Here is a 16945-nt window from a genome sequence, read left to right on the forward strand (position 1 = left end):
TCTCCTGTACTGTTAACAGACCTGAATCCTGTTCCTTCACATGAGGCCAGACAGGTTGATACATCAGTAACTGACTAGTACTACTACAGGACTCGTCCTGGTCTCCTGTACTGTTAACAGACCTGAATCCTGTTCCTTCACATGAGGCCAGACAGGTTGATACATCAGTAACTGACTAGTACTACTACAGGACTCGTCCTGGTCTCCTGTACTGTTAACAGACCTGAATCCTGTTCCTTCACATGAGGCCAGACAGGTTGATACATCAGTAACTGACTAGTACTACTACAGGACTCGTCCTGGTCTCCTGTACTGTCAACAGACCTGAATCCTGTTTTTTTTTCCAATTTCATATCGTTCTCTCATCATAACTCCTGTTAGTTGATCATATTGAATGTGTCTGAAATGGCACCCTAATCCCTTTAAGGTGCACTATTTTTGACCAGGTCCCATAGGGAATAGGGTGTATAAAGGAAAAGGGTGCTATTGGCGACACACATTTATAAGATGACATCATAACCCCATTACAGAACACCACAGAGACCAACACTGTGAATATAATGATTTATTTACTCTAACAAAGATGCAAGAAATTTACACATTTTTTCTCTCAAAGGTATAAAAATTTGTCTTAAATAAGAGGTTGGGTTTTTTTTTTCCATTCATGTTCATGTAAATGAATCATGTGTTACAAACCTTGAAAATAATATTCAATCCCTAAAATAGTTAGCAATGCCAATCCAGCAGATTGCAACAAAGTTCCCAGAAGTTCAAATAGTATTGCTCAATATTCACCTTTATAAAAAAAAAAATTATGACACAAAATAAGCATTCTTCTGAAATTATATATAGATATTTACATTAACAATAGTTTAGTCCAAAAAAACGAAAAAAAAGGCCTTGGTTTGAAGCTAGGTGAGTTAGGTATCAAGGGGTGTATGACGTTGTGCACGGGTCCGTTCGTCTTCAGAAGCAGACTGACTGATGACCATCTCTGGAGGAGTCTCTAATAACATGCTAATCCCTATATAATGTAACTCCCTTTGACAGGGGCCATAGCGGGCTGGTCAAAAGTAGTTCACTAATCCAGGGATTTAGGGTGCCATTTGGGATGTAGCCTCTGTGTCTGATGACTGTCTTCGTCTTGGGCATTGTGGAACCTGCCTGTGGAGACAGACAAAACCAAAAAGAAGAGTGAGCATTAGGACAAACATCATTTAATGAGAACGTTAAGGCTAGCGGGCAATGACCAGGCTAGGTTAGATTGGGGTGAATCACCAAGTGAAAACATGACATTAATGTCTACACCCTAACGGCAACACCCCCCCCCCCCCCCTTAGGGCCACTATATTTTTGACCAGGGCCCTGGAAGATACCTCCATTCAACGTCAACATGAGGAGAGAGAGAGAGGGGGGGGGGGGAGCTGGGGAGAGAGAGAGAGATGCAGAGAGAGAGAGAGAGATGCAGAGAGAGAGAGAGAGAGAGAGTGAGAGAGAGAGGAGAGAGAGAGAGATGCAGAGAGAGAGAGAGAGACAGAGAGAGATGCAGAGAGAGAGAGAGAGAGAGGGAGACAGAGAGAGATGCAGAGAGAGAGAGAGAGACAGAGAGAGAGAGAGATGCAGAGAGAGAGAGATAGAGAGATGCAGAGAGAGAGAGAGAGAGACAGAGAGATGCAGAGAGAGAGAGAGAGAGAGAGAGAGATGCAGAGAGAGAGAGAGAGAGTGATGGAAAGTGGTGTTGGGGGTAAAACATACATTATAAAATCCATGTACACAAACAACAAGATGGGCAAAAAACACAGGGTCGTGGGGTGAGACAGGGATGCAGCTTAAGCCCCACCCTCTTCAACATGTATATCAACGTATTGGCGCGGGCACTAGAACAGTCTGCAGCACCCGGCCTCACCCTACTAGAACCTGAAGTCAAGTGTCTACTATTTGCTGATGATCTGGTGCTTCTGTCACCAACCAAGGAGGGCCAACAGCAGCACCTATATCTTCTGCACAGATTCTGTCAGACCTGGGCCCTGACAGTAAATCTCAGTAAGACCAAAATAATGGTGTTCCAAAAAAGGTCCAGTCACAAGGACCACAAATACAAATTCCATCTAGACACTGTTGCCCTAGAGCACACAAAAAACTATACATACCTTGGCCTAAACATCAGCGCCACAGGTAACTTCCACAAAGCTGTGAACGATCTGAGAGACAAGGCAAGAAGGGCCTTCTATGCCATCAAAATGAACATAAATTTCAACATGCAAATTAGGATCTGACTAAAAATACTTGAATCAGTCATAGAGCCCATTGCCCTTTATGGTTGGGAGGTCTAGGGTCCGCTCACCAACCAAGACTTCACAAATTGGACAAACACCAAATTGAGACTCTGCACGCAGAATTCTGCAAATATATCCTCAGTGTACAACGTAGAACACCAAATAATGCAAGCAGAGCAGAATTAGGCCGATACCCACTAATTATCAAAATCCAGAAAAGAGCCGTTAAATTCTACAACCCCCTAAAAGGAAGCGATTCACAAACCTTCCATAACAAAGCCATCACCTACAGAGAAATTAACCTGGAGAAGAGTCCCCTATGCAAGCTGGTCCTGGGGATCTGTTCACAAACACAAACACACCCTACAGAGCCCCAGGACAGCAACACAATTAGACCCAACCAAATCATGAGAAAACAAAAAGATAATTACTTGACACATTGGAACGAATTAACAAAAAAACAGAGCAAACTAGAATGGTATTTGGCCCTAAAAAGAGAGTACACAGTGGCAGAATACCTGACCACTGTGACTGACCCAAACTTAAGGAAAGTTTTGACTATGTACAAACTTAGTGAGCATAGCCTTGCTATTGAGAAAGGCCGCCATAAACAGACATGGCTCTCAAGAGAAGACAGGCTATGTGCTCACTGCCCACAAAATGAGGTGGAAACTGAGCTGCACTTCCTAACCTCCTGCCCAATGTATGACCATATTAGAGAGACATATTTCCCTCAGATTACACAGATCCACAAAGAATTCGAAAACAAACCCAATTTTGATAAACTCCCATATCTACTGGGTGAAATTCCACAGTGTGCCATCACAGCAGCAAGATTTGTGACCTGTTGCCACAAGAAAAGGGCAACCAGTGAAGAACAAACACCATTGTAAATACAACCCATATTTATGCTTATTTATTTTCCCTTGTGTACTTTAACCATCTGTACATTGTTACAACACTGTATATATATATATATATATATATATATATATATATATATTATATATATATATATATATATAATATATGACATTTGTAATGTCTTTACTATTTTGAAACGTCTGTATGTGTAATGTTTACTGTTCATTTTTATTGTTTATTTCACTTTTGCATATTATCTACCTCACTTGCTTTGGCAATGTTAACACATGTTTCCCATGCCAATAAAGCCCCTTGAATTGAATTGAGAGAGCTGGGGAGAGAGAGTGAGAGGGAGCTGGGGAGAGAGAGTGAGAGGGAGCTGGGGAGAGAGAGAGAGCTGGGGAGAGATAGTGAGCTGGGGAGAGAGAGTGAGAGGGAGCTGGGGAGTGAGAGGGAGCTGGGGAGAGAGAGTGAGAGAGAGCTGGGGAGAGAGAGAGAGCTGGGGAGAGATAGTGAGCTGGGGAGAGAGAGTGAGAGGAAACTGGGGAGAGAGAGAGAGCTGGGGAGAGATAGTGAGCTGGGGAGAGAGTGAGAGGGAGCTGGGGAGAGAGAGAGAGCTGGGGAGAGAGAGTGAGAGAGAGCTGGGGAGAGAGAGAGAGCTGGGGAGAGAGAGTGAGAGGGAGCTGGGGAGAGAGAGTGAGAGGGAGCTGGGGAGAGAGAGAGAGCTGGGGAGAGAGTGAGAGGGAGCTGGGGAGAGAGAGAAGGCTGGGGAGAGAGAGTGAGCTGGGGAGAGAGAGTGAGCTGGGGAGAGAGAGTGAGCTGGGGAGAGAGAGAGAGCTGGGGAGAGAGAGAGAGCTGGGGAGAGAGAGGGAGCTGGGGAGAGAGAGTGAACTGGGGAGAGAGAGTGAGAGAGAGCTGGGGAGAGAGAGAGAGCTGGGGAGAGAGAGAGATGCAATCTTTGTAAGTATAAATGTTTATTTCCCTTGTTTATTGTCTATTCCACTTGCTTTGGTCATGTAAACACGTTTCTCATGCCAATAAAGCACTTTGAATTGATAGAGAGATAGATAGATATACTGTAGAGAGCTAGAGAGAGTGAGAGTGAGACATAGCAAGATATACACAGTACCAGTCAAACGTTAGGACACCTACTCATTCAAGGGGTTTTCTTTATTTTTAACATTTTCTACATTGTAGAATAATAGTGAAGACATCAACTATGAAACAACACATATGGACTCATGTAGATGTCGCTCTTGCTGCTGGTGATTCTCTGATCCACCTCTACGCAGACGACACCATTCTGTATACTTCTGGCCCTTCTTTGGACACTGTGTTAACAACCCTCCAGGCAAGCTTCAATGCCATACAACTCTCCTTCCGTGGCCTCCAATTGCTCTTAAATACAAGTAAAACTAAATGCATGCTCTTCAACCAATCGCTACCTGCACCTACCCGCCTGTCCAACATCACTACTCTGGACGGTTCTGACTTAGAATATGTGGACAACTACAAATACCTAGGTGTCTGGGCTAGACTGTAAACTCTCCTTCCAGACTCACATTAAGCATCTCCAATCCATAATTAAATCAAGAATCTGCTTCCTATTTCGCAACAAAGCATCCTTCACTCATGCTGCCAAACATACCCTTGTAAAACTGACCATCCTACCGATCCTCGACGATGTAATTTACAAAATAGCCTCTAATACCCTACTCAATAAATTGGATGCAGTCTATCACAGTGCAATCCGTTTTGTCACCAAAGCCCCATATACTACCCACCACTGCGACCTGTACACTCTCGTTGGCTGGCCCTCGCCTTCATACTCGTCGCCAAATCCACTGGCTCCAGGTCATCTACAAGACCTTGCTAGGTAAAGTCCCCCCTTATCTCAGCTCGCTGGTCACCATAGCAGCACCCACCTGTAGCACGCCATCCAGCAGGTATATCTCTCTGGTCACCCCCAAAACCAATTCTTCCTTTGGCCGCCTCTCCTTCCAGTTCTCTGCTGCCAATGACTGGAACAAACTACAAAAATCTCTGAAACTGGAGACTCACATCTCCCTCACTAGCTTTAAGCACCAGCTGTCAGAGCAGCTCACAGATTACTGCAACTGTACATAGCCCATCTATAATTTATCCCAAACAACTACCTTCCCCTACTGTATTTATAGATTGTGCTCCTTTACACCCCATTATTTATATTTCTACTTTGCACATTCTTCCACTGCAAATGTACCATTCCAGTGTTTTACTTGCTATATTGTATTTACTTCTCCACCATGGCCTTTTTTTTGCCTTTACCTCCCTTATCTCACCTCACCTCACTTGCTCACATTGTATGTAGAATTATTGACTGTATGTTTGTTTTACTCCATGTGTAACTCTGTGTTGTTGTATGTGTCGAACTGCTTTGCTTTATCTTGGCCAGGTCGCAATTGTAAATGAGAACTTGTTCTCAACTTGCCTACCTGGTTAAATAAAGGTGAAATAAATAAATAAAATTCTCTCAACCAGCTTCATGAGGAATGCTTTTCCAACAGTCTTGAAGGAGTTCCCACATATGCTGAGCACTTGTTGGCTGCTTTTCTTTCACTCATCCAACTCATCCCAAACCATCTCAATTTGATTGAGGTCAGCTGATTGTGGAGGCCAGGTTTTCTGATGCAGCACTCCATCACTCTTCTTCTTGGTGTGCCTTGAATTCTAAATAAATCATGATGTCACCAGAAAAGCACCATCACATCTCCTCCTCCATGCTTCATGGTGGGAACCACACCATCACACCTCCTCCTCCATGCTTCACGGTGGGAACCACACCATCACACCTCCTCCTCCAAGCTTCACGGTGGGAACCACACCATCACACCTCCTCCTCCATGCTTCATGGTGGGAACCACACCATCACCCTCCATGCTTCACGGTGGGATCATCCGTTCACCTGTGTAGACACGGCGGTTGGAACGAAAAATCTACAAAGACAATTTTTTTATTTTTTTATTTTACCTTTATTTAACTAGACAAGTCAGTTAATTCATATTTTCAACGATGGCCTGCCATCTACAGGGCAGGCCACTGCCTTGTTCATGGGCAGAACAACAGATTTGTACCTTGTCAGCTCTGGGATTCGATCTTGCAACCTTTCGGTTACTAGTCCAACGCTCTAACCACTAGGCTACAATCTATAATGCTTGCTATCTAATGTTTGGAGCATTATGTACAGGTTGGTGGATATTAGCGAATACAAAAAATAAAAAAAGGTACAATATTATTTTATAGGTCTATATATTAGTCCAATATTTCTCCAATAAAGATAACTAATCATCATTGATTAGTTTTCATCATCAACGCAATCCATAATTCAGCTCTAGAAACACTAACATTTAAAAACAACTTTATATTATGTGTTATTAGTATGTTGTACAAGAGCACTTACACATCTGACTTTGCAGCAATACCTGCACTTATGGTATCAAAGAGCTATTACAATTTTTATTTTTTTTTATTTTTTTTAAATACAGGAAACTGCATCCCAATATCATAATAGCATTAGCATATTAGCATTAGCATGTTAGCGTATTAGCATAAGCATATTAGCATTAGCATATTAGCATTAGCATATTAGCATTAGCATGTTAGCGTATTAGCATAAGCATATTAGCATTCGCATATTAGTGTATTAGCATATTGGCCGACGGGGCCAGTAAATGGTCCACAGTCAATATAACAGCATTAGTAATCATCTCCGCTAGTAAAAGGCTTTCACTTAAACCAAAAGAGAAAAGTCTATAATTAGGACAAAACGGTCCTTTATTTAAGTGTTTGCCTGCAGCGCAACCATTAATTATACACACTTAGAGGCAACATTGGGTGGGGTGGGGGGACGACGACGACGACGACAGTGATTACTCAAGGAATCAAATATTAACATGGTACTCCTCTCCTTTACCACGAACACCGACAGCTGGAGGGGAAACATGGCATGTTAATGTTGACAGGAGTGCGGCTAGGCTAGCTACAGGACCGTGCCTCAGAGTGTTTCGACCTACGGAAAAGATTAACAACAGAAATATTACTTTCTGCTTTGATTTATTCCCCCCTGAATACAGAGTCACTGAATGGCAGGATGGTGTTAATTGCTCTCTAATAATTAGTGATGCATTAGATTCCTTAATAATCGAATAACTAATGATATTCTCCCTTGTAACACCCCCAGAGGCCCACCTCTCTCACACACACACACACACACACACACACACTAACACACACCCACTAACACACACCCACACCCACACTAATACACACACACAAACACACACTAACACAAACTAACACATACTAACACATACTAACACACACTAAAACACACTAACACACACACACAAACACAAACTAACACACACTAACACACACTAACACAAACTAACACATACATTAACACACACACACATTAACACACACACACACATTCACACACACACACATTCACACACTCACACACACACACACACACACACACACACAAACACACACACACACACACACACACGTACAGCGTGTGTATGCAGTTCTAACTCCTTCTCACCCGTATCAGGTTTCTAAATGACGTTGACCTCTTCGATTGCACCGCGTCTAAACATGCTGTAATTAACAGAGGAGCTAAAAGAGAAGCACAGTTCAGCCTGTTTGGAGAAATATAACATGAATGGTAACCATGGTAACCATGAAGACTCCCCTCTCATTTAGTTCCTGTTTCCTTTCTTAGACTGCTGATTGGTGCAAAGACTGGTGGGTGTTGGGACTCTGCAGTGAGAGGAGGTTGGTGGGTGTTGGGACTCTGCAGTGAGAGGAGGTTGGTGGTGTTGGGGCTCTGCAGTCAGAGGAGACTGGTGGGTGTTGGGACTCTGCAGTGAGAGGAGGTTGGTGGGTGTTGGGACTCTGCAGTGAGAGGAGGTTGGTGGTGTTGGGGCTCTGCAGTCAGAGGAGATTGGTGGGTGTTGGGACTCTGCAGTGAGATGAGATTAAAGACTGGTGGTGTTGGGGCTCTGCAGTCAGAGGAGATTGGTGGGTGTTGGGACTCTGCAGTGAGAGGAGGTTGGTGGTGTTGGGGCTCTGCAGTCAGAGGAGACTGGTGGTGTTGGGACTCTGCAGTGAGATGAGATTAAAGACTGGTGGTGTTGGGACTCTGCAGTGAGATGAGATTAAAGACTGGTGGTGTTGGGACTCTGCAGTGAGATGAGATTAAAGACTGGTGGTGTTGGGACTCTGCAGTGAGATGAGATTAAAGGTTGTGTGCGTCAAAACTCTTTGCCTTAGGTAGGTGAGTTAGAGAGAGAGAGTGTGAGAGAGAGAGAGAGATGAGGGGAGAGAAAGATGAGAGAGAGGAGAGAAAGATGATGAGAGAGAGAAAAAGAGAGAGCGAGAGGAGAGAGAAAGATGATAAGAGAGAGCGAGAGGAAGAGAGATGAGGAGAGAGAAAGATGATGAGAGAGGAGAGAGAAAGATGATGAGAGAGAGAGGAAAAGAGAGAGCGCGAGATGAGGAGAGAGAGAGAGACGAGAGAGAGAGAGAGAGAGAGAGAGACAAAGCGAGAGAGGACTGTCATAAATAACAGCTTCAACTCTGTACAGCAGGCTAATTGGTGCGAAGGCTTTGTCTACTCTACACTATATAATCAGATCCATCCCCTATTTAACAGGGATTGGAGGGTATTGTGGAAGACAGGCTTGCAGGATTTCTGTCCAAAATGGCACCCTATTCCCTACATAGTTTTACTATCTTTGACCTGGGCTTGTATGAGTGCCATATGGGCCCTGGTCATATTTAGTGCACTATGTCGGGAATAGGGTGCCGTTTGGGATGCACTAGAGGTGTGGTGGGGGTGAAATGTGGCGAGGGAAGATATGGCGAGCGGCTCCGAACCCCAGTCTGCAGGTTAAGACCCCCAACTCATCACTCAGCCAACACCGCGGCAGCCTCGTCTCTCAGGCTGCTGTCCTAAATGGCAGCTTGTTCCCTAACATCGTGCCCTACTTTAAACCTGAGCTCGGGTTAAAAGTAGGGCACTACATATGGACTAGCGTGTCATTTGGGACTCAGATTTCAGTGTGAGCAGAGCTCAACGGCAGGCGAGTGGGAGGGTTAGGAGACAGACAGGAAATCCTCAACGCTGACTGCTGCCTCATCCTGCTTCCATCCTCTTTGTAGATTAGGATTAACACAGGATTCAAATACAAGGTGGGAGATGAGTTAGCTAGTGAAGTACGGACTGAATAATCACACACACACACACACACACACACACACACACAAATACAAGGTGGGAGATGAGTTAGCTAGTGAAGTACGGACTGAATAATCACACACACACACACACACACACACACACACACACAAATACAAGGTGGGAGATGAGTTAGCTAGTGAAGTATGGACTGAATAATAACACACACACACACACACACACAGGCAAATACAAGGTGGGAGATGAGTTAGCTAGTGAAGTACGGACTGAATAATAACAAGAATGCTCTCATTAGATTCTGTTTTTTTTTTAGTTGCAAAAACACCTATTTATCACGCACGCACGCACGCACACACACCTCTACAAGTTGTATAGTCAGTCACATTCCTTATCACCATAGTCTAGAAATTCCTTTCCATGCATCTAACTAAGTCTCCTTGAATTGATCACTTATCTCCATCACAGGAGGCTGGTGGGAGGAGCTAAAGGAGGACAGGCTCATTCTAAATGGTTGGATTGCAACCAATGAAACGGAGTTAAACATGTGTTTTTCCGGGGCCTCCCAGGTGGCGCAGTGGTCAGGGGCACTGCATCGCAGTGCTATCTGTGCCACCAAAGACAGCCGACAAACAATTGGCCGGCAGCGTCGTCCGGGTTAGGGAGGGTTTGGTCGGTAGGGATATCGTTGTCTCATCGCGCACCAGCGACTCCTGTGGAGGGTCGGGCGCAGTGCGCGCTAACCAGGTTGCCAGGTGCACGGTGTTTCCTCCGACACATTGGTGCGGCTGGCTTCCGGGTTGGAGGGCGCTGTGTTAAGAAGCAGTGCGGCTTGGTTGGGTTGTGTATCGGAGGACGCATGGCTTTTGACCTTCGTCTCTCCTGAGCCCGTACGGAGTTGTAGCGATGAAACAAGATAGTAGCTACTAACAATGGGATACCATGAAATTGGGGAGAAAAGGGGGTAAAGTTAAACATTTTTAAAAAGGAAACATTTGGTACCGTTCCATTAATTCCATTCCAGCCATTACCTCAAAGCTCCTCCCACCAGCCTCCTCTGCTCTCTATTACCTCAAAGCTCCTCCCACCAGCCTCCTCTGCTCCCTCAAAGCTCCTCCCACCAGCCTCCTCTGCTCTCTATTACCTCAAAGCTCCTCCCACCAGCCTCCTCTGCTCTCTATTACCTCAAAGCTCCTCCCACCAGCCTCCTCTGCTCCCTCAAAGCTCCTCCCACCAGCCTCCTCTGCTCTCTATTACCTCAAAGCTCCCCCCACCAGCCTCCTCTGCTCTCTATTACTTCAAAGCTCCTCCCACCAGCCTCCTCTGCTCTCTATTACCTCATAAAGCTCCTCCCACCAGCCTCCTCTGCTCTCTATTACATCAAAGCTCCTCCCACCAGCCTCCTCTGCTCTCTATTACCTCAAAGCTCCCCCCACCAGCCTCCTCTGCTCGCTATTACTTCAAAGCTCCTCCCACCAGCCTCCTCTGCTCTCTATTACCTCATAAAGCTCCTCCCACCAACCTCCTCTGCTCTCTATTACCTCAAAGCTCCTCCCACCAGCCTCCTCTGCTCTCTATTACCTCATAAAGCTCCTCCCACCAACCTCCTCTGCTCTCTATTACCTCAAAGCTCCTCCCACCAGCCTCCTCTGCTCTCTATTACCTCAAAGCTCCTCCCACCAGCCTCCTCTGCTCCCTCAAAGCTCCTCCCACCAGCCTCCTCTGCTCTCTATTACCTCATAAAGCTCCTCTCACCAGCCTCCTCTGCTCTCTATTACTTCAAAGCTCCTCCCACCAGCCTCCTCTGCTCTCTATTACCTCATAAAGCTCCTCCCACCAGCCTCCTCTGCTCTCTATTACCTCATAAAGCTCCTCCCACCAGCCTCCTCTGCTCTCTATGCAGGCAGTTCCATTAGCTAAATCTACATAAATCTACATAAACGAAAAGTATTTTCGAAAAGACGTGTGGAAATGCTTCTTTATCATTTGGTTTAAAGGACACATCAGCGTTGATGTAGTGGACACACATTTGTCTTGCAGACTGGTCCACGACCACTAACTTGAATTAATGCAAATATTATTCACTTTTGGTGGTTTGGATTTAAATTGCGCTTTGTGTTTTGCATTTTGTTCTCTGTGTTTTTTATCTCCAGACGAAGAGTCAAGACAAATAGCAGCCTATTCATCACAGCCACACAGAAATCAATCAATGTATTGATAAGCTACCAAAGGAGTTTAAACAAAACACAACCACAAACCAAACTAAAGAAGTGAGTAATGGCAGAACCTAGTGTTCGGTTCCCTGTTGAAGACAGTCATTTGGAAGTGGGATGTTTCAGTCAGTCAGAGAGACAGAGACATGCATCAGCATTCAGGAGGAACCTCAAGAGTTTTAATAGTCCTTCTAATATGTTTTTCAAAACGGAGACGTGCTCAGCCATGAAAGATATTCTGGAGTTAAACTGGAAGTGCCCCCCCCTGGATTGGCTGGATTGGAGTTTGCTTCATAAAATGAGAAGGAAGAAGGGAGGAGGGGAGCGCACTGCTGCGGAGAAAAGGCAATATATTCATTTAGTTTAAACAATCATTACAGGTAGATAAAAAGGATTAAGAGAGAGAGGGAACTGCGTCCCAAATCCACCCTAATTTTCAGTAGGGCCCATATGGAATAGAGTTCTCTGGTCAACAGGGACGTCTCTCAGCGGCAGCAGCAGAGAGAGCAGACGCTCTGGAAGGGAGGATGTGGCTGTCGGAGGTAGACCTGTTCCTGTTCCTGTCATGGTAACAGGACTTGAAACGATTGAGGAATGAAGACCTGCATATTTAAATGGTGGCTAGTGCCTTGCCCGTCTCCATGGATGCAGCCACTGCTACAGACCATAATATGACCAATAAAAACCAGCTTTAAAGAAGAAAAAAAAGATGGAGGGGGGAGAGGGGCGGGACCACGAGAAGACCTCTCCATTCTTAAAAGTCTATGTCGCTGGGAGGTGGGGCGTTCATTGGGATATTTGACACAGACAGAGAGACAGAGACAGAGACAGAGACACAGAGACACACAGAGAGAGAAGAGAGAGAAGTGAGAGAGAGAAGAGAGAGAGAGAGAGACAGAGACAGAGACACACAGAGACAGAAGAGAGAGAGAGAGAGAGAGAGAGAGAGAGAGAGAGAGAGAGAGAGAGAGAGAGAGAGAGAGAGAGAGAGAGAGAGAGAGAGAGAGAGAGAGAGAGAGAGAGAGAGAGAGAGAGAGAGAGAGAGAGGAGAGAGGAGAGAGGAGAGAGGAGAGAAGAGAGAAGAGAGAAGAGAGAGGAGAGAGGAGAGAGGAGAGAGGAGAGAGGAGAGAAGAGAGAGAGAGAGAGAAAGAGGAGAGGAGAGAAGAGAGAGGAGAGAGGAGAGAGGAGAGAAGAGAGAGAGAGAGAAAGAGGAGAGGAGAGAAGAGAGAGGAGAGAAGAGAGAGGAGAGAAGAGAGAGAGGAGAGAAGAGAGAGAGGAGAGAGAGGAGAGAAGAGAAGAGAGAGGACAGAAGACAGACAGACAGACAGACAGACAGACAGACAGACAGACACAGAGAGAGAGCAGCCCAGCAGGCAGAGCTACGCACAGGCTGTGAGAGGAGCAACTGGCCCAGCCCCCACCAACCAAATGAGTGACATTAAACAAATGCTGAGTCTACTATGCTCACATGTGATAGGCCGAGGGTCATGGATGCTCACATGTGATAGGCCGAGGGTCACGGTAAGATGAGCACAAGAACTCCACCATCCTCACACTACACCCACCCAAGTGACATGACACAAATGATATCTTAAATTATAAACAAATCACATTTGCATAATAAGAGTTTACTTTAATTTAAAAATCCTATTTTAATAGTTCTTGTTGGATTGTGAGTGTTTGTCTCATCTTGAAGGTTAAGAAAAAAAGAAAAACAAGTTATGAAATCTTTTTACGTTGCATGTTGGAATTTACAAGGATTGAAGTCCTTTGCTTCTGGACTAAAGAGCAGGAACCCAGACTTCCTGAAAGAAATGGATGATGTTGATATTCTAGTACTACAGGAAACATGGTGCAGAGGTGATGTTTCCACTGGCTGTCCACTAGGTTATAGGGAGATAATCATACCAACCACTAAATTAAAAGGAATCACACAGGGCAGAGACTCGGGGCAGGGCAGAGACTCGGGACAGGGCAGAGACTCGGGACAGGGCAGAGACTCGGGACAGGGCAGAGACTCGGGACAGGGCAGAGACTCGGGACCGGGCAGAGACTCGGGACCGGGCAGAGACTCGGGACAGGGCAGAGACTCAGGACAGGGCAGAGACTCAGGACAGGGCAGAGATTCAGGACCGAGCAGAGACTCAGGACCGGGCAGAGACTCAGGACCGGGCAGAGACTCAGGACCGGGCAGAGACTCAGGACAGGGCAGAGACTCAGGACAGGGCAGGGACTAGGGACAGGGCAGAGACTAGGGACAGGGCAGAGACTCGGGACAGGGCAGAGACTCGGGACAGGGCAGAGACTCGGGACAGGGCAGAGACTCGGGACAGGGCAGAGACTCAGGACAGGGTAGAGACACAGGGGGAATGCTAATATGGTATAAATCTTAACTAATTTATTCAATCGAATTGATCAAAACAGGAGAATTCTTTATCTGGTTAAAAATCAACAAGGAGACCATCTTGACAGATAAAAACGTCTTCCTCTGTGCCACATACAGTGGGGCAAAAAAGTATTTAGTCAGCCACCAATTGTGCAAGTTCTCCCACTTAAAAATATGAGAGAGGCCTGTAATTTTCATCATAGGTACACTTCAACTATGACAGACAAAATGAGAAAAAAAAATCCAGAAAATCACATTGTAGGATTTTTAATGAATTTATTTGCAAATTATGGTGGAAAATAAGTATTTGGTCACCTCCAAACATGCAAGATTTCTGGCTCTCACAGACCTGTAACTTCTTCTTTAAGAGGCTCCTCTGTCCTCCACTCGTTACCTGTATTAATGGCACCTGTTTGAACTTGTTATCAGTATAAAAGACACCTGTCCACAACCTTTTTTGCCCCACTGTACATCCCCCCCTCAGAGTCACCCTACTTCAATGAAGAGAGTTTCTCCATTCTAGAGGGGGAGATGAGTCACTTTCAGGCCCAAGGCAACGTACTGGTCTGTGGAGACCTGAATGCTAGAACAGCAGAAGAACAAGACACTATTAACAGTGATGGGGATAAACACCTACCAGGAAGCAACAACCTTTCCCTCCCCATATACCCCCACAGAAACAACTATGACAAAGTGAAAAACAAAAACGGAGTACAGCTCGTGAAGCTCTGTGGAACACTGGGTCTGTACATAGTCAATGGTAGGCTGAGGGGGGACTCTTTTGGTCGGTACACCTTCAGCTCTGTGGAACACTGGTCTGTACATAGTCAATGTTAGGCTGTGGAACACTGGGTCTGTACATAGTCAATGGTAGGCTGAGGGGGGACTCTTTTGGTCGGTACACCTTCAGCTCTGTGGAACACTGGGTCTGTACATGGTCAATGGTAGGCTGAGAGGGGACTCTTTTGGTAGGTACACCTACAGCTCTGTCGAACACTGGGTCTGTACATAGTCAATGGTAGGCTGAGAGGGGACTCTTTTGGTCGGTACACCTACAGCTCATCCCTTGGCAGCAGCACTGTAGACTACTTCCTCACCGACCTAAATCCAGAGTCTCTCAGAGCCTTCACAGTCAGCCCACTAACACCTCTCTCAGAGCCTTCACAGTCAGCCCACTAACACCTCTCTCAGAGCCTTCACAGTCAGCCCACTAACACCTCTCTCAGAGCCTTCACAGTCAACCCACTAACACCTCTCTCAGAGCCTTCACAGTCAGCCCACTGACACCTCTCTCAGAGCCTTCACAGTCAGCCCACTAACACCTCTCTCAGAGCCTTCACAGTCAGCCCACTGACACCTCTCTCATAGCCTTCACAGTCAGCCCACTGACACCTCTCTCAGAGCCTTTACAGTCAGCCCACTAACACCTCTCTCAGAGCCTTCACAGTCAGCCCACTAACACCTCTCTCAAAGCCTTCACAGTCAGCCCACTAACACCTCTCTCAGAGCGTTTACAGTCAGCCCACTAACACCTCTCTCAGAGCCTTCACAGTCAACCCACTAACATCTCTCTCAGAGCCTTCACAGTCAGCCCACTAACACCTCTCTCAGAGCCTTCACAGTCAGCCCACTAACACCTCTCTCATAGCTTTCACAGTCAGCCCACTAACACCTCTCTCAGAGCGTTTACAGTCAGCCCACTAACACCTCTCTCAGAGCCTTCACAGTCAACCCACTAACATCTCTCTCAGAGCCTTCACAGTCAGCCCACTAACACCTCTCTCAGAGCCTTCACAGTCAGCCCACTAACACCTCTCTCAGAGCCTTCACAGTCAGCCCACTAACACCTCTCTCAGAGCCTTCACAGTCAACCCACTAACACCTCTCTCAGAGCCTTCACAGTCAGCCCACTAACACCTCTCTCAGACCACAGTAAAATCACAGTGTATCTGAGAAGAGCAGAACCCAACCATGAAGCATCACAGCCAAATGAATGACATGGTACAAAACAGGCCTATAGATGGAGTGCAAACAGTACAGACATCTACCAAAAAGCAATTAGTAGCCAAAAAATACAATCTCTCCTGGACAACTTTTTAGCCTTAATATTCTCCTTCAGCAACGAAGGTGTAAATTTGGCCGTTTGTAACAAACTTTATATTTGACAAATTATCCTCCTTGGCTAATTTAAAGAAGCATAAGAGCAAACCAGAAATAACAGATAATGAAAAATGGTTTGATAATGATTGCAAAAATCTAAGAAAGTCATTGAGAAATATATATAATCAAAAACACAGAGAACCAGACAACAACAATATACACCTTCAATAGGGGGAAACACTGAAGCAATACAAACACACCCTAAGAACAAAGGAACAGAACATTAGAAATCAGCTGGATGGAATTGAGGAATCCATAGAATCAAACAGAATCACTTCTGGGAGAATTGGAATAAATTAAACACACCTCATCATGAGGAACTGGCTCTCCAGGATGGGGATATGTGGAGAAATCACTTTGCAAACCTCTACAGCAATATAACAAAGAGCCCAGAACAAAAAGATAAACAAGAAAAATGACAAATCCTTGAATCAGCAGTCAAAGACTATCAGAATCCTGTGGATACCCCAATTACAGAAGAAGAACTATTGGAAAAACTACGCACTCTCCAACCCCAAAAGGCCTGTGGTGCTGATGGTATTTTAAATGAAATGATCAAATATACAGACCACAAATTCAAATTGGCTCAAACTCTTCAACATTATCCTCACTGCAGGTATTTCCCCCGATATTTGGAACCAGGGATTGATCACACCAATCTATAAAAATGGAGACAAATTTGACCCAAATAATTACAGAGGAATTTGCGTTAACAGCAAATTGGGGAAAATTCTCTGCAGTATTATAAATAGCAGACTACATCATTTCCTTGACAAACACAACGTCCTGAGCAGAAGCCAGA

The 16945-nt window shown here is 45.4% G+C and overlaps 1 protein-coding gene across 1 annotated transcript in view; it reads right to left on the minus strand.

The window, feature by feature from the left end:
- Positions 1–550: 550 nt before the first annotated feature.
- The window catches only part of LOC139421815 (methyl-CpG-binding domain protein 2-like), a 68358-nt gene continuing 51963 nt past the window's right edge, over positions 551–16945 (minus strand). The window contains exon 7 of the mRNA XM_071172935.1: positions 551–1164. The gene's annotated coding sequence lies outside the window, so the exon portion shown is untranslated. The remainder of the gene's footprint in view (positions 1165–16945) is intronic.

The sequence above is a fragment of the Oncorhynchus clarkii genome, chromosome 12, assembly GCF_045791955.1.
Source record: "Oncorhynchus clarkii lewisi isolate Uvic-CL-2024 chromosome 12, UVic_Ocla_1.0, whole genome shotgun sequence".
Lineage (NCBI taxonomy): Eukaryota > Metazoa > Chordata > Actinopteri > Salmoniformes > Salmonidae > Oncorhynchus > Oncorhynchus clarkii.